Consider the following 19,338-nt stretch of genomic DNA (forward strand, 5'->3'; position numbering starts at 1 on the left):
GTCGGAAAAGGCAAAGAGTCATCCACGAAACAAAAAAGTAAATAGCTAACTAATTCAGTACGATTTCATAACTCGGAGTTCCGAGGAGGAACATTTTTGTATCGAGATTTGGATCCCGCTCCCAAGCTTCTCGGAAGAACTCAACTATAGCCTCTTCAACCTCATCCAAATCTACCAGATGGTACTTTTCGGCAGAGGCTGCCTCTACCCAGTATAAGGGAAAATGAGGCTCATCATTTTCAGTAAGAAAGAAAGGATGGTGACCCTCTACAGCTCGGACTTTGAAAAAGAAAATTTTGAAATCATGGAATGATTCATCGAAAATCGAAAATACTTTCTGGCCCTGGATGACACGGAAAGAGACCCACTGTTGCTTGTTTTTAGACGAAGCACTAAAAGGCTTGGTAAGATGAAAAAGAAAGAAGAATATCTTTAGAGAAATCGGGAAATCAAGCTCGCGACTGACAAGCTGATAGATCTTCATAAAACCCCAAGAGTTAGGGTGAAGTTGAGAAGGAGCAACTTGGCAGTAAGAAAGAACTTCAGTTTCAAAATCAGAGAAAGGAAACGTCACCCCCAGCCTAGTAAAAAGGCAGTCATACATAAAAATAAAAGGGGGATCTGAATCAACCACTTTGCCAAAATAGACTATGTCCTCTAAATCAGGGGTAAATAATTCATATTTGACCTCATCCTCCCCAGCGTCATAGAGTCTGTGGTGTTTTCGAAATTCATAAACAAAAACATTATCTACCAAAGGAACCTCACAAAGGATAGAGGCATCTACCCATCTTAATAGATCCTCGGAAACCCTTGAGGACATTTTTTGAACAGAAGGGCGAGACATAAGGGATGATATACCTACATTACGCAAAGAAAAAGAAAAAATTATCAAAAACAGAGTCACATGAGAAAAATTTTTCTTTAGCAAAACAGGAACTGTCAACAAAATCATAAAAGAAACAGCCTTTCGAAAAAATACGCAAAGTCTCTAAAGTTTCCTACCTAGAACGATGGCAGAAACTACAATAAAATGGCACAATAAAGCCTACCCAGAATCTCCTTCCCAACTTCTCAGTTCACTTAACAGAAATGAAAGAAGCGCTGTAAAAACAAGAAAGGAAGAAGCCAGTGAGAAACCAACCTTTTTTGAGAAGAAGAAAGCCGTCGGCGGAAAATAGGGCAAGCAAGGCACCAAAAACTAAGAATACGGAAAGCAGAACGTTGAGACGAAAGAGAGAAGGGAAGTATACCCAAAGGGAAGACGAAAAAGGAGAGAAGGAAAGAGAGGAAAAGTACTTATAAGATCTTAGGGGCACACTCGTAAATTAGCCCACTCATTAAAAAGGCGCGCCGTTACCAACGTAACCGCCCCCATGTGTAAATGCAAAAACCGAACAGACGCAACCTTTGATCAGACGCGACGGTTGAAGAAATTCAAAATCACGTCGATTTGAAAACTAAAATCACATCGGTTCTCCGACTTGGGAAGAAATACTGACTTAAGCATCCCCGAGTTCAATTAATACTCGAATCCAACTCATAACTAAGAGATCGGACTTGAGTAGGAGAACTGTTCATACCCTGACCCAATGCAATGGTCAGGCCCAACTAAGTTAAAAAGGCCCAACCCAAAGGAATGGCCTTCACCGCTCACCCGACTTCTCCAAAGAAGTCGGACTCGGCATGAGCTAGCAGATGACACTTATTCAAATAAGAAACTGCCTCCTAAAATCTCTCACTCACTTCTGGAAGAGATATTCAACAATCCTAAGATAAAGGGACGGTTATCCACTATCAGAGGTGGAACTACTCCAATGGTGGTTATTGGTTCACCATCTATAAATACACTGAGACACTCAGGTAAAACTAGGTTCCAATACTCTAAACCTACTTACCCTCTTTACTAACTTAGGCATCGGAGTGTTTTTGCAGGTACCACTCCCCCCCCCCCCAATTCTTTCACATACACAACTCGGACGGCGGCTCCCAGACGTAAACCAAGTCGGAGACCACCTTCCTCTAGCGTTTGGGCCTCTCATTCAAGCCCAACCATCCAGTTCTAGGTAAGCCCCGAAATAATTATTATCATAATATTGGCAATTAAAAACAATGATAATAACATTAATAATTATAATAATCAAAATAATACTAATACTAATTATAACAATAATAATGATAATAGAGATATTATAATAATAGCAGTAACCATAATAATCAGTGGCGGTGAGCTTTGTCTGGGCAATGGGTGGCTCCCCCAAAATTTTTGTAAAAATATTAGTGTTCTATTTTAAAGAAAATAAAATTAGCTCGTTTGATTAAATTGATATACTTTCAACCTATGTATCTGAGTTCGATGCCAATCTTCACCATTCTTTCAAATTTTTTATCCTATTCTATTTGACAATAATAAATAATATTATTTTATTTTTAAATCAACTTTACAAATTTAATGCCATTATAGTATCAACACTGTTTACATTAATAAGTTTTGATGTGTTTATTTTATTAGAAATTTAAGATTTTGTTTTGTTATATTAAATTATTTGATTTGTAATAAAAATAATAACAAAAATAATTAATCTTGAGATTTTTGAAAGATAAATATTATTAAAGATAAAATTGATCTTTTAAAATATTAAAAAATAATTTATAAATTATAATTGATTTTATATAATTTAAATAAAAAATCAATTTTTTGAAAAGAAAAATCAGTTTTTAGATAAAAAAAATTGGTTTTCTAAATAAAAATAGGTTTTTATGTACAAAAACTAATTTTTTCATGTAAAAATCATTCTTTTTTAAAATTGATTTTTTATTTAAAATTATTTTAGCTTATTAATTTAAACAAAAATTTTTACTAATCAAAATCAGAATTATTTTTTTGTTAATCTTAACTATATAATCCTATATATTAATAATAAATTTAAAAATAAAATAATTATATTTATAAATTTTATTTTAATATAAATACTATTATATAATTTTTTATTAAGATTTCAAAAAAAATTTTCAAACTCCGCCATTGATAATAATGACACTAATGAAAACAATAATAGCAATAATAAGTGAAATAATAATTACAACAATAATAAGAAAAAACAGTATAATAGCAAAAAAAAAAAAAAAACAGTATAAAAGTGAAAGTCATTGTAAGAAGGATAATATTAGTCATGACTATAAGCTTAATTTATATTTAAATTTGTCCTAATTACTACAATTTAATATTTACGAACCGGCTCCTATATTTTTGGACATCTTTATTTATTGTCTGGTCCTTTAAGGTTTGGATTATACATTTTTCAGAAAAAAAAGCTCCTTGGAGAATATGTGCCTATAATAATCAATTTGGCATCTCATAAAGTAAAGCCCATAACAGGGAAATATATCTCTATGTATACTTTTTAGGAAAAGTTTAGTAGCCAGCAACTTTTATGTTTTGTGGTTAGTACTTAATTATTAAAAGAAAAGTAAGTAATCTTTCATTATTAGAAGTAATCTCACACTATTAAAAATACCATTGATGGCCAATTGATGATTATAAAACAAAAAAATTATTGGCCCCTAACACTCCTCAATAAATATTATTGTATAGAGACTATTTGTAAAACTAACTAACTATGATTAGTTCTAAACTATTTTCTAACTATAGTTTCAACATATTTCTAACCATTATATAACAACTAACTAACTAAGATTAAAGGCTAATGGCTATTATAAAAAAAATTTATATCAACTAACATTCTCTCTCAAATTAGAGGTATAGATGTCTAACAATGCAATCCTAGTTTGGAATAGCAGAAAAAGAAGGGCACTGAAATCAGTATCTTGGTAAGCAAATATGTTGTTCAGTTAGCAGAAGTAACAGGTAACAATTTGAGAATCCCTTTATTAGCCTTATCCTATACAATGTGGCAGTCACTTAAGGGGTGTTTATGTTTTGGTTAATCCAAAAATTAAACCAATTTTTTGGTTAATTAAAAATATAGTCTTGATTAATTAACCAAATTGGTTGTACATGATAAAACCGGTTAGTAAACTTTGAAATCAGTTTTTAATTGGTTATTAAAATAAAAACCGATTTTTAAAAAATTACTAGTTTTTATACTAAAAATTTATTTTTATACCAAAAAATTGGTTTACACCTAAAAATCGATTTTTACACAAAAATTAATTTTTTTACATACAAAAACCCAAACTTTTAACCTTTTTTTTTAAATTAAATTTTTTAATCTAAAAATTAATTTTTTTTCTTTCTAAATGATACGGGTAACATTTGTAAATAATGAAATCCCTTCCATTGCTTCATTCTTTTTTCTAATGTAAATAATTTTCTTTCTAAATGATACGAGTAACTTTTTCTTATCTCCTTCTCTCCATCTCTCTCCTTTTCTCTCCCCCTCCTATCCTTTCTTCCTTCTCTCTCTCTCTCCCCTTCCCCTCTTTCTCCCCTCCCCTCTCTTTGTTTTCCTCTCTCTTTCCCATTTCGCTCTCTCCCCATCCTCTCTCTCTTCTTCTCTTCCTTCTCTCTCTCTCTCTCCTTCTCCTCTTTCTCCCCTTTCCCTTTCTTTCTCTTTATCCTTCTCTCCCTCTCCTTTCTCTCTCTCTCTCTCTCCCCTTCCCTCTTTCTCTCTTCCCTCCTCTCCCTCTCTCCTTTTCTCTTCCCTCCTCTTTCTCTCTATCTCTCTCTCTTTCTGTCTTTCTCTCTCTCCTCTCTCTTTTTCTCTCTCTCCCTCTCTCTCTCTTTGTTCTCTTTTTTTTCCTCTTTCTCTCTCTTTTTCTCTCTCCTCCCTTTCTTCTCTCTTCTCAGCTCTCTTTGTTTTCTCTCTCTCCTTTTCTATCTCTCTTCTCCCTCTCTATTGCTTTGGAGAGAAGAGAAAAAAAGAGAGAAGAGAGGGATAGAGAATGAGAGAAGGCTGTGAGAGAAAGAGAAAAGAGAGAGTAGGAAAAGAAAGAGGAGAAGGAGAGAGAAGGAAGAGAGAAAGAGGAGGAGAGAGAGAGAGAGAGAAAGAAGGAAAGAAAAGAGAGAGAGAGAAAGAGAGGTGAGGGAGAGAGAGAAAGGAGAAAAAGGGAAGAAAGAGAGAGGAAGAAGAGGGGAGAGAGAGAGAGATGAGGAGGAGATAGAGGAGAGGAGAGAGGGGAATGGGAGAGATGAGTAGAGAGAGGAAGGGAAGAGAGAGGAAGAGAGAGAAGGGAGGGGGAGAAAGAGGACAAGGAGAGAGAGACAGAAAGAGAGAGAATGAGAGAGGGGGGAGAGAAGGAGAGAAAGACAGAGAGAGAGAAAAAGAGAAAGAGAGAGAGGGGGAGAGCAAAGGAGAGAGAGGGAGAGAAAGAGAGAGAGGGGAAGAGAAGGAGAGAGAGACAGAGAGAGAGAAGGAGAGAAAGAGAGAGAGAGGGAGAGAAGGAAAGAGAGACAAGAGAGAGAGAGAAAGAAAGGGAAGGTGGAGAAAAAGGGAAAGAGGAGAGAGAAAGAGAGAGAGAAAAAAAAGGGAGGGGAGAGAGAGGAGGGAGAGGGGGAGAGAGAGAGAGAGAAAGAGAAGGAGAAGGAGAAGGGGAAAGAGATGAGGATAGAAAGAGGGGAAGGAGAGAGAGGGAGAGGAAGAGAGTGAGATAGAGAGAGAGAGAAGAAGAAGAAGAAGAAAGAGGGGGAAGGAATGGAGAGAGAGGGGGGAAAAGAAGAGAAAGAAGGGGAGAGAGAGAAATAGAGAGAGAGAGGAGGGAGAGAAAGAGGGGAAGGAGAGAGAGAGGAGGGGGAGAGAGAGAAGGAGAGAGACAAAGAGGAAGAGGAGGAGAAAGAAGAAAATGTGAGAGAGAGAGAGAGAGAGGAAGGAGAGAAAGAGAGAGAGAAGGGAAAGAGAGAGAGAGAAGAAGAAGAGAAAGAAGGGAGGGAGAGAGAAAGAGAGAGGAAGGGAGAGAGAGAGAGAATATGTAAAAACTAATTTTGGAGTTTGAATAAAACCAGTTTTAATTAGGTTTTGATTTTAATTTGGTTTTGGTTAACCGGTTAAAAACCGATTTTTTTAATTTGATTTTGGTTAACCAATTCTAAAAAATATGGATATGGTTTTTAAAATTATTTTATTAAACTGGTTAACCAAAATGTGGTTATGGTTTTTTAACCGGTTAACCACATTTTGATTTTTTTTAAGAACACCCCTAGTCAGCCTCTATATGTTTGGTGCCTTTGTGCAAAACTGGATTGATTGCCATATGAAATGCAGATTGACTATCACTATACAAAATGAAAGGCTTTGAATGTTCAAGACCAAGAACCTTCAACAATTGAATGAACTAAATTCCTTCACAATAAGGCACGATATTCAACTTCAAATTATGAATACAACACTGTCTACTTGCTATTCTTCCATAAAATGAGAATTGTCCCTAGAAAAAAACAATACCCTAAAACTGATTTTTCTGTGAACAGGTTGTCCAGTTAACATTAGCAAACTCGGTGAGAGTGTAGTCATTGTGCAGAAGAAATAAAAAAGAGGCTAGTGCTAGGAGCTTTTTTTAAATATTTCAAGATTTTCAAGGCTACTTTGAGATGGTTAGTGGTTGGGGACTCTAAATATTGGCTTAAAATTTTCACTTCAAAGGAAATAGTGCTTGTGAGATATTATAGTTTTCCAATTAATTTTCTATAATGTAGAATCAGCAATGGGGTCTTCTGAGGTCTTAAACAAATGGATTAAATAATCCATTGGTGTTGACACTGGCTTTGCATCAATTTGCCCAAAATTCTCAATCATGTTAGTAGTATATTTCTTTTGGAAGGCTAACCCTTTTGTGCTGTAAGCCACCTTCATACCTAAGAAATGTTTAAGTTTGTCCAAATTCTTGATGCTAAATCTATCATCTAATATCTTCTTGATGCGGATGATTTTATTTGCATCATTTCCTACCAAGACAAAGGAATAATCTGATTTAGACTGCACATAATCAGATTTAGATAGGACAAAGACAAGTTTGGTGTTTTGTCGTCGACTCGCCTGCTTGAGTCTATAAAGAGACTTGTTGAGCTTGCAAATCGAACCAGCGGGAGCTTACAATCCTTGAGGCACCTTCATGTAAACCTTTTCAAGCAAGTCACTATGTAAAAATGCAATGTTGACATCTAATTGTTTCAAGAACCACCTCTAAGACACAGCAATGAAGAGAAGAACTTTCAAAGTGGTCATGCAAATCACGGGGCTAAACGTGTCAAAATAGTCAAAGCCGATAGTCTAATTGTACCACTTTGCCACTAATTTAGCCTTGTGCCTTTTCACAGAACCATTCACATGGAATTTGACATTGAACACCCATTTCGAACCAATGGCATTCTTTCTTAGAGGCATCTTAGTAATAGTTTAAGTTTTGTTATTTTCAAGCACTACAAAAAAAAGGTCTATGGTCACGATTAGCTAGTGAAAAGGGTGACCATAGGTTTATGGTCACGGTTTTTGATCTATGGTCACGGTTTTTCCGCCGTGGCCTATTCTCTCGTGGCCATAGGTCTATGGTCACGGTTTTTTTATCTATGGTCACGGTTTCTATGGTCACGGTTGTAATGTTCAAATTCTGGCACTTTAGGCCACGTTTTTTTACCGTGACCATAGGTTAATCTATGGTCACGCAATAAAACCGTGACCATAGCCTATCTATGGTCACGGTTTTGGCCGTGACCATAGCCTCTATAGTCACCCCTTCCCAAAACCGTGACCATAGATAAGGCTATGGTCACGGTTTTGGCCGTGACCATAGCCTCTATTGTCACTCCACCCAAAACCGTGACCATAGCCATATCTATGGTCACGGTTTTGACCGTGACAATAGCCTCTATGGTCACTCCACCAAAAACCGTGACCATAGCTATATCTATGGTCACGGTTTTGACCGTGACAATAGCCTCTATGGTCACTCCACCAAAAACCATGACCATAGCTATATCTATGGTCACGGTTTTGACCGTGACAATAGCCTCTATAGTCACCCCTTCCCAAAACCGTGACCATAGCCTTATCTATGGTCACGGTTTTGGCCGTGACCATAGCCTCTATGGTCACGGTTTAGCCTCTATGGTCACCCCTTCCCAAAACCGTGACCATAGCCTCTATGGTCACCCCACCTAAAACCCGTGACCATAGCCTTATCTATGGTCACAGTTTTAGCCGTGACCATAGCCCCTATGGTCACCCCTCCTTAAACCGTGACCATAGCCCCTATGGTCACCCCTCCTTAAACCGTGACCATAGCCTTATCTATGGTCACGGTTTTTTGCCGTGACCATAGCGTCTATGGTCACCCCACCTTAAAACCGTGACCATAACCTTATCTATAGTCACTGTTTTCACCGTGGCCATAGCTTATCTATGGTCACCCCTCCTTAAAACTGTGGCCATAACTTATCTATGGTAACCTGTTTTATTTTATAAATTTTTTTAAAGCATAATCACATTCCAAAATGATGATAGTCAAATAAATCTAAGAATGAGAATTCAATAAATGTAAATCATAAAAGTTTCATTAAAAAGTAGATATCCATTACAACACTAATCAAAATAGGGTGTAATTTATCCATTACATGTATTATCAGATAAAGTCTCTTATCAAATGTAAAGAACACATCAAAATAATACATTTAGATAATCAAAATCATTATAAGACCCATCCTATCTTATATTTGTATAGAACATATTTTCTTCACATCATGTCCTCCTGCTAGCAAAAGAAATAAAGAAGTTAGAACAGAACAAAAATATTTTTGATGATGCATGCAGTGCAGTTGAGTAATGAATATGGAGCACAAGTTAAGTAAGTCAATTAATATAAAAATTTCAACTACTAAATAACAAGGAGCATTTGCATGTGGTTTTGAGCCATTTGGTAATGTTTATATGTTTTTAATCTATCTTTGAGTGGAACTTCAACTCCCCCGTTGAAGTCGCTTAAAACTGAAAAAAATCCAGCATCCAGCACAAAGAAACAACCATAGACCCCTTTAGGTCACCCCCTAAAACCGTGACCATAGACCCTTTTAGGTCACCCTTTTTTGAAAAACCGTGACCATAGACCCTTTTTGGTCACTATAAAAAACCGTGACCATAGACTCCTTTAGGTCACCCCTCAAAACCGTGACCATAGACCCTTTTAGGCCACCCTTTTTTTAAAAATTGTGACCATAGGTACTCTATAGTCACCCTTTCCAAAAAAAACCGTGACCATAGCTTTTTTTTTTGTCACCCTAAAAAACCGTGACCATAGAAAAAAACCGTGACAAAAAAAACTGTGACCATAAACCCAAAATATTGTAGTGAAGAATCAAGAATATTGACCTTAGCATTAGTGGCATCCTTCCAACAAGCTTACCAGACAGCATCATCATATGTCTTTATTTTTGTTCATGTTGTCCTTGTGATCAAGTTGTTATTGTTCTGTCTTTAGGTTTTGTGTTTTTCTATGTAGTTGTGATTTTCTTGAGTAAAAGTTAATGTCATTATATTTGTTATTTTTGTTAGTAAAGTTAATTTCATTATATTTGTGATTTTCTTGAGTATCCAATTTTAACTAATTTTATTATATTTGTCATTCAATGTATGATGTGCCATCCAAACATGAAATAGTGAAAATTTGAAGAAGCAAACCGACAAAGTCATACATATAATAAAATCAGCATACATGAAACTAAACATAAAGAATATACTCGTAAGTACAACAGTATAATTTCACAACCCTAAACATAAATAACATACTCATAAGTACATGAATCTAAACATAAATAAACTTAAATAACATACTCATAAGTACCTGAAAATAATTCGGGAACCACCTATCTCCACCCCTACCATCCTTGCCATGAAACCAGTCTATGTTCAAGGTTGGTTCAGGCATATACTGAATGCCACCGAGCTATGGAAATACCCTGTCTACTTGGTGGTTGGTGCCATTCAAACACCTCAAAATATATCAGGCTAGTCACTGGTGCGAAATTTTTAACCACAAACTAACCGGCAAGTGCACTGATGAGCGGATAATTTATACGCTTTTTGACATTGTTTTTAGTATGTTTTTAGTAGGATCTAGTCACTTTTAGGGATGTTTTCATTAGTTTTTATGTTAAATTCACATTTCTGGACTTTACTATGAGTTTGTGTGTTTTTCTGTGATTTTAGGTATTTTCTGGCTGAAATTGAGGGACTTGAGCAGAAATCAGATTCAGAGGTTGAAAAAGGACTGCTGATGCTGTTGGATTCTGACCTCCCTGCACTCAAAGTGAATTTTCTGGAGCTACAGAACTCGAAATGGCGCGCTTCTAATTGCGTTGGAAAGTAGACATCCAGGGCTTTCCAGCAATATATAATAGTCCATACTTTGGCCAAGAATTGACGATGTAAACTGGCATTCAACGCCAGCCTTCTGCCCAAATCTGGCGTCCAGCGCCAGAAAAGGATCCAAAACCAGAGTTGAATGCCCAAACTGGCACAGAACTTGGCGTTCAACTCCACAAATGGCCTCTGCACGTGCTACACTCAAGCTCAGCCCAAACACACACCAAGTGGGCCCCGGAAGTGGATTTATGCATCAATTACTTACTCATGTAAACCCTAGTGACTAGTTTATTATAAATAGGACCTCTTACTATTGTATTAGGCATCTTTGGATTACCTTATGATCCTTTGATCACGTTTTAGGGGGCTGGCCATCTCGGCCATGCCTGGACCTTCACTTATGTATTTTTAACGGTAGAGTTTCTACACTCCATAGATTAAGGTGTGGAGCTCTGCTGTCCCTCAAAGATTAATGCAAAGTACTACTGTTTTCTATTCAATCCTTCTTATTTCGCTTCTAAGATATCCATTCGCACCCAAGAACGTGATGAAGGTGATGATTATGTGTGACGCTCATCTTCCTTCTCCCTTATGAACGCGTGTCTGACAAACACTTCTGTTCTACATGAAATAAGCTAGAATGAGTATCTCTTAGATCTCCTAACCAGAATCTTCGTGGCGTAAGCTAGAATGATGGCGGCATTCAAGAGAATCCGGAAGGTCTAAACCTTGTCTGTGGTATTCCGAGTAGGATTCAATGATTGAATGACTGTGACGAGCTCCTAACTCGCGATTGCAGGGCGTTAGTGACAGACGCAAAAGGATAGTAAATCCTATTCCAGCATGATCGAGAACCGACAGATGAATAGCCGTGCCGTGACAGGGTGCGTGAGCATATTATTCACTGAGAGGATAAGATGAAGCCATTGACAAGGGTGATGCCTCCAGACGATTAGCCGTGCCGTGACAGGGCATTGGATCATTTTCCCGTGAGATGACCGAAAGTAGCCGTTGACAGTGGTGATGTATCACATAAAGCCAGCCATGGAAAGGAGTAAGACTGATTGGGTGAAGATAGCAGGAAAGCAGAGGTTCAGAGGGACGAAAAGCATCTCCATTCGCTTATCTGAAATTCCTACCAATGAATTACATAAGTATCTCTATCCCTATTTTATTATATAATATTCGAAAACACCATTATCACTTTATATCTGCCTGACTGAGATTTGCAAGGTGACCATAGCTTGCTTCATACCAACAATCTCCGTGGGATTCGACCCTTACTCACGTAAGGTATTACTTGGACGACCCAGTGCACTTGCTGGTTAGTTGTATCGAAGTTGTGACAATCATGAATTAAGATCAAAGAACCAAGCTTTGGAGCCATTACCAGGATTTGTTCGAGCCTGGAGATCACAATTTCGTGCACCAAGTTTTTGGCGCCGTTGCCGGGGATTGTTTGAGTTTGGACAACTGACGGTTCATCTTGTTGCTCAGATTGGGTAACTTTCTTTTCGTTTTATTTTCAAAAAGTTTTCAAAAATTTTTCAAAAACTCTTCTTTTGTTTTCGAAAAAAAAAATGTTTTCAAAAATTCTATTCAAAATTTTTAAGAATGAATTTTAGTGTTTCATGAAGCATGTGAAGCCTGGCCGGCTGTAAAGCCATGTCTAAATTTATTTGGACTGAGGCTTGCAATTTGTTATCAAGAGCAAGCTAGTTGTTGCTAATCAACCTGCTGCTGATCCTCAATCACCTGCTGAAGCTTGGCTGGCCATTAGCCATGTCTAGTGTTTTGGACCGGAGCTTTCATTGAAAGCTTGGCTGGCTAGTGAGCCATGTCTAATTCCTGGACTGAAGCTTTAGACTAAGAATGCAAGATTCCTGGAATTCATATTAAAAATTTTGGAATCCTTATTTACTCTTTTTCATATAGTTTTCGAAAAAAAAAAAATCCAAAAAAAATTAGAAAATCATAAAAATCAAAAATATTTTTCTGTTTCTTGTTTGAGTCTTGAGTCATATCATAAGTTTGGTGTCACTTGCATATGCATCTAGCATTTTTCGAAAATATCATGCATTCATAGTGTTCTTCATGATCTTCAAGTTGTTCTTGGTAAGTCTTCTTGTATGATCTTGATGATTTTTTGTTTTGTGTCTTTTCATGTTTATCATATGCATTCTTGAATTCTTAGTGCCTAAGCATTAAAGAATTCTAAGTTTGGTGTCTTGCATGTTTTCTTTGCATTAAAAATTTTTCAAAAATATGTTCTTGATGTTCATCATGACATTCATAGTGTTCTTGGTGTTCATCTTGACATTCATAGCATTCTTGCATGCATTCATTGTTTTGATCTAAAAATTTCATGCATTGCATCCTTTTAGTGTTTTCCTCTTGCATCATAAAAATTCAAAAATAAAAAAAATATCTTTCCCTTTTTCTCTCATCAAATTCGAAAATTTGAGTTGACTTTTTCAAAAATTTTTAAAATCAAGTTGTTTCTTATGAGTCAAATCAAATTTTCAATTTGAAAATCTTATCTTTTTCAAAATCTTTTTCAAAAATCAAATCTTTTTCAAAATTCTTAGTTATTTTCGAAAATTCCAAAAATATTTTTCAAAAATCTTTTTCTTATTTTTATACCAAATTTTCGAAAATAACATAATCAATTAATGTTTTGATTCAAAAATTTGAAGTTTGTTACTTGCTTGTTAAGAAAGATTCAAACTTTAAGTTCTAGAATCATATCTTGTGATTTCTTATGAATCAAGTCATTAATTGAGATTTTAAAAATCAAATCTTTTTCAAAATTAATTTCCAAAATATCTTCTTATCTTATCTTTTTCAAAAATTTGATTTCAAAATATCTTCTCTAACTTCCTAACTTCCTATCTTTTCAAAATTTGTTTCAACTAACTAACTAACTTTTTGTTTGTTTCTTAACTTTTTCAAAACCACCTAACTAACTCTCTCTCTCTCTCTCTCTCTCATTTTCGAAAATATCTTCCCCCTTTTTCAAAATTTCTTTTTTAATTTATTAATTATTTTATTTTTTAAATCTTAATTTTCGAAAATCACTAACATTTTTCAAAAACTGTTTTCAAAAAAAAATTCACTAACTCCTTTTCAAAATTAATTTTCGAAAATTCCCTCCTTCTCTCTCATCCTATTCTATTTATTCATTCATTAACTAACATCTCTTCCTCACATCATCACCAAATTCGAACCCCCTCTTCTATCTATGTTCGAATTTCTTCTTCTTTTCTTCTACTAACAATAAGGATCCTCTTTACTGTGACATAGAGGATTCCTCTTCTTTTCTTTTTCTCTCCTCTTTCTTATGAGCAGGGACAGAGAAAAAGGCATTCTTGTTGAAGCTGATCCAGAACCTGAAAGGACTCTGAAGAGAAAATTAAGAGAAGCTAAATTACAACAATCCAGAGACAACTTGATTGAAAATTTCGAACAAGTAAAGGAGATGGCAGCCGAACCCAACAACAATGCAAGGAGAATGCTTGGTGACTTCACTGCACCTAATTCCAATTTACATGGAAGAAGCATCTCCATTCCTTCCATTGGAGCAAACAACTTTGAGTTGAAACCTCAGTTAGTTTCTCTGATGCAGCAGAACTGCAAGTTTCATGGACTTCCATCTGAAGATCCTTTTCAGTTCTTAACTGAATTCTTGCAGATATGTGATACTGTTAAGACTAATGGAGTAGATCCTGAAGTCTACAGGCTCATGCTTTTCCCTTTTGCTGTAAGAGACAGAGCTAGATTATGGTTGGATTCTCAACCCAAAGACAGCCTGAACTCTTAGGATAAGCTGGTCACGGCTTTCTTAGCCAAGTACTTTCCTCCTCAAAAGCTGAGCAAGCTTAGAGCTGATGTTCAAACCTTCAGACAGAAAGAAGGTGAATCCCTCTATGAAGCTTGGGAAAGATACAAACAGTTGACCAAAAAGTGTCCTTCTGACATGCTTTCAGAATGGACCATCCTGGATATATTCTATGATGGTTTATCTGAGCTATCAAAGATGTCACTGGACACTTCTACAGGTGGATCCATTCACCTAAAGAAAACGCCTACAGAAGCCCAAGAACTCATTGACATGGTTGCTAATAACCAGTTCATGTACACTTCTGAAAGGAATCCTGTGAGTAATGGGACGCCTATGAAGAAGGGAGTTCTTGAGGTTGATACTCTGAATGCCATATTGGCTCAGAATAAAATATTGACTCAGCAAGTCAATATGATTTCTCAGAGTCTGCATGGAATGCAAGCTGCATCCAACAATACTCAAGAGGCATCTTCTGAAGAAGAAGCTTATGATCCTGAGAACCCTGCAATAGCAGAGGTAAATTACTTAGGTGAACCTTATGGAAACACCTATAACTCAACATGGAGAAATCATCCAAATTTCTCATGGAAGGATCAAAAGCCCCAACAAGGCTTTAATAATGGTGGAAGAAACAGGTTTAGCAATAGCAAGCCTTTTCCATCATCAACTCAGCAACAGACAGAGAACTCTGAACAAAATGCTTCTAATTTAGCAAATCTAGTCTCTGATCTATCTAAGGCCACTGTAAGTTTCATGAATGAAACAAGATCTTCCATTAGAAATCTGGAAGCACAAGTGGGCCAGCTGAGTAAAAGGATCACTGAAATCCCTCATAGTACTCTCCCAAGCAATACAGAAGAGAATCCAAAAGGAGAGTGCAAGGCCATTGACATAAGCGCCATGGCCGAACCTGTGAGGAAAGGAGAGGACGTGAATCCCAAGGAGGAATACCTCCAGGGACGTCCAGTGATCAATAACGAGCTTCCCTCTGGGGAACCAAAGGACTCTGAGGCTCATCTAGAGACCATAGAGATTCCATTGAACCTCCTTATACCCTTCATGAGCTCTGATGAGTATTCCTCTTCAGAAGAGAATGAGGATGTTACTGAAGAGCAAACTGCCAAGTTTCTTGGTGCAATCATGAAGCTGAATGCCAAATTATTTGGCATTGATACTTGGGAAGTTGAACCTCCCTTGTTCATCAATGAACAAAGTGATCTGGATCAACTGACATTGCCTCAGAAGAGACAGGATCCTGGAAAGTTCATAATACCCTGCACCATAGGCACCATGATCTTTAAGGCTCTGTGTGACCTTGGTTTAGGAATAAACCTCATGCCCCTCTCTGTAATAGAGAAATTGGGAATCTATGGGGTGCAAGCTGCTAAAATCTCATTAGAGATGGCAGACAGCTCAAGAAAACAGGCATATGGACAAGTAGAGGACGTGTTAGTAAAGGTTGAAGGCCTTTACATCCCTGCTGATTTCATAGTCCTGGATACTGGAAAGGAAGAGGATGAATCCATCATCCTAGGAAGACCTTTCCTGGCCACAGCAAGAGCTGTGATTGATGTTGATAGAGGTGAAATAGTCCTTCAATGGAATGAGAACTCCCTTGTATTCAAAACTCAAGGATCTCCCTCTGCAACCATGGAGAGGAAGCTTGAAAATCTTCTCTCAAAGCAGAGTCAACCAGAGCCCCCACAGTCAAACTCTAAGTTTGGTGTTGAACTCCCATATCCAAACTCTAAGTTTGGTGTTGGAGAGTCTCAACAAAGCTCTGCACATCTGTGAGGCTCCATGAGAGCCCACTGTCAAGCTATTGACATTAAAGAAGCGCTTGTTGGGAGGCAACCCAATGTTTATTTATCTAACTATATTTTTCTTAGTTATGTGTCTTTACAGGTTCATGATCATGAGGAGTCACAAAATAAATATAAAAATTGAAAACGGAATCAAAAACAGCAGAAGAAAAATCACACCCTGGAGGAGCATCTGTCTGGCGTTCAGCGCCAGAACAGAGCATGGTTCTGGCGCTGAACGCCCAAAATGGGCAGCTTCTGGGCGCTGAACGCCAGAACAGGCATGGTTCTGGCGTTCAACGCCAGAAATGGCACACAAATGGGCGTTGAACGCCCAAAATGGCCACCAACCTGGCGCTGAACGCCCAGAGTTGGGTACAAAGGCATTTTTATATGCCTAATGGGTGCAGGGATGTAATTCCTTGAACACCTCAGGATCGGTGGACCCCACAGGATCCACTCAGGATCTGTGGACCCCACAGGATCCCCACTTACCTCCACTCACTTTTTCTCACCACTCTCTTTCACACAACCCCATAAACATGTGATGAGCGGATAATTTATACGCTTTTTGACATTGTTTTTAGTATGTTTTTAGTAGGATCTAGTCACTTTTAGGGATGTTTTCATTAGTTTTTATGTTAAATTCACATTTCTGGACTTTACTATGAGTTTGTGTGTTTTTCTGTGATTTCAGGTATTTTCTGGCTGAAATTGAGGGACTTGAGCAGAAATCAGATTCAGAGGTTGAAAAAGGACTGCTGATGCTGTTGGATTCTGACCTCCCTACACTCAAAGTGGATTTTCTGGAGCTACAGAACTCGAAATGGCGCGCTTCTAATTGCGTTGGAAAGTAGACATCCAGGGCTTTCCAGAAAGATATAATAGTCCATACTTTGGCTAAGAATTGATGACGTAAACTGGCGTTCAACGCCAGCCTTCTGCCCAAATCTAGCGTCCAGCGCCAGAAAAGGATCCAAAACCAGAGTTGAACGCCCAAACTGGCACAGAACTTGGCGTTCAACTCCACAAATGGCCTCTGCACGTGCTACACTCAAGATCAGCCCAAACACACACCAAGTGGGCCCCGGAAGTGGATTTATGCATCAATTACTTACTCATGTAAACCCTAGTGACTAGTTTATTATAAATAGGACCTCTTACTTTTGTATTAGGCATCCTGGATTGTATTTTGATCCTGTGATCACGTTTTAGGGGGCTGGCCATCTCGGCCATGCCTGGACCTTCACTTATATATTTTCATACGGTAGAGTTTCTACACTCCATAGATTAAGGTGTGGAGCTCTGCTGTTCCTCAAAGATTAATGCAAAGTACTACTGTTTTCTATTCAATTCTTCTTATTTCGCTTCTAAGATATCCATTCGCACCCAAGAACGTGATGAAGGTGATGATTATGTGTGACGCTCATCATCCTTCTCCCTTATGAACGCGTGCCTGACAAACACTTCTATTCTACATGAATTAAGCTAGAACGAATATCTCTTAGATCTCCTAACCAGAATCTTCGTGGCGTAAGCTGGAATGATGGCGGCATTCAAGAGAATCCGGAAAGTCTAAACCTTGTCTGTGGTATTCCGAGTAGGATTCAATGATTGAATGACTGTGACGAGCTCCTAACTCGCGATTGCAGGGCGTTAGTGACAGACGCAAAAGGATAGTAAATCCTATTCCAGCATGATCGAGAACCGACAGATGAATAGCCGTGCCGTGACAAGGTGCGTGAGCATATTATTCACTGAGAGGATAAGATGAAGCCATTGACAAGGGTGATGCCTCCAGACGATTAGCCGTGCCGTGACAGGGCATTGGATCATTTTCCCGTGAGATGACCGAAAGTAGCCGTTGACAGTGGTGATGTATCACATAAAGCCAGCCATGGAAAGGAGTAAGACTGATTGGATGAAGATAGCAGGAAAGCAGAGGTTCAGAGGAACGAAAAGCATCTCCATTCGCTTATCTGAAATTCCTACCAATGATTTACATAAGTATCTCTATCCCTATTTTATTATATAATATTTGAAAACACCATTATCACTTTATATCTGCCTGACTGAGATTTACAAGGTGACCATAGCTTGCTTCATACCAACAATCTCCGTGGGATTCGACCCTTACTCACGTAAGGTATTACTTGGACGACCCAGTGCACTTGCTGGTTAGTTGTATCGAAGTTGTGACAAATTATGAATTAAGATTAGAGCACCAAGCTTTGGAGCCATTACCAGGATTTGTTCGAGCCTGGAGATCACAATTTCGTGCACCAAGTTTTTACCCAAAAACCCTTCACCAATCACCTCAAACTCTCTTCCCCATCACCTCTTCACCACTCACATCCACCCACTCCTCCCAATAAACCTACCTCATAAACTCCACCTACCTTCAAAATTCAAAACCAATTTCCCACCCAAACCCACCCATATGGCCGAACCTTAACCCCCCCTCCATTCCCTATATAAAGACCTCCATTCTTCACCAAATTCACACAACACACCCCTCTACACTCTCCTTAGCCGAAACCACATCTCCCTCTCCCTCTCCATATTTCTTCTTCTTCTATTCGTCTGTTTATTGCTCGAGGGCGAGCAATATTCTAAGTTTGGTGTGGTAAAAGCATAGCTTTTTTGTTTTTCCATTACCATTGATGGCACCCAAGACCAGAGAATCCTCTAGAAGAGGGAAAGGGAAGACAAAAGCTTCCACATCCGAGTCATGGGAGATGGAAAGATTCATCTCTAAAGCCCATCAAAACCACCTCTATGATGTTGTGGCCAAGAAGAAGGTGATCCCTGAGGTCCCTTTTAAACTCAAAAGAAATGAGTATCCGGAGATCCGACATGAAATTCAAAGAAGAGGTTGGGAAGTTCTAACAAATCCCATCCAACAAGTCGGCATCCTAATGGTTCAAGAGTTCTATGCCAATGCATGGATCACCAAGAACCATGATCAAAGTAAGAACCCGGATCCAAAGAACTATGTTACAATGGTTTGGGGGAAATACTTAGATTTTAGTCCGGAGAATGTGAGGTTGACGTTCAACTTGCCATACATGGAAGAGAACGCACGCCCCTACACAAGGAGAGTCAACTTTGATCAAAGGTTGGACCAAGTCCTTATGGACATATGTGTAGAAGGAGCTCAATGGAAGATTGACTCCAAAGGCAAGCCGGTTCAACTAAGAAGATTGGACCTCAAGCCTATAGCTAGAGGATGGTTGGAGTTTATTCAATGCTCAATCATTCCCACTAGCAACCGGTCTGAAGTTACTATAGACCGGGCCATCATGATCCATAGCATCATGATTGGAGAAGAGGTGGAAGTTCATGAGATTATACCTCAAGAACTCTACAAGGTGGCTGACAAGTC

General features: G+C 38.0%; 1 non-coding gene across 1 annotated transcript; it reads right to left on the reverse strand.

Moving 5' to 3' along the window:
- Positions 1 to 14,184: 14,184 nt before the first annotated feature.
- On the reverse strand, positions 14,185 to 14,292 carry LOC112780663 (small nucleolar RNA R71). Its single transcript, XR_003191484.1, has one exon. It is a non-coding gene; the product is annotated as a small nucleolar RNA R71 (small nucleolar RNA).
- Between the last annotated feature and the right edge of the window lie 5,046 nt (positions 14,293 to 19,338).

Source organism: Arachis hypogaea, chromosome 19, assembly GCF_003086295.3.
Source record: "Arachis hypogaea cultivar Tifrunner chromosome 19, arahy.Tifrunner.gnm2.J5K5, whole genome shotgun sequence".
Taxonomy (NCBI): Eukaryota; Viridiplantae; Streptophyta; class Magnoliopsida; order Fabales; family Fabaceae; genus Arachis; species Arachis hypogaea.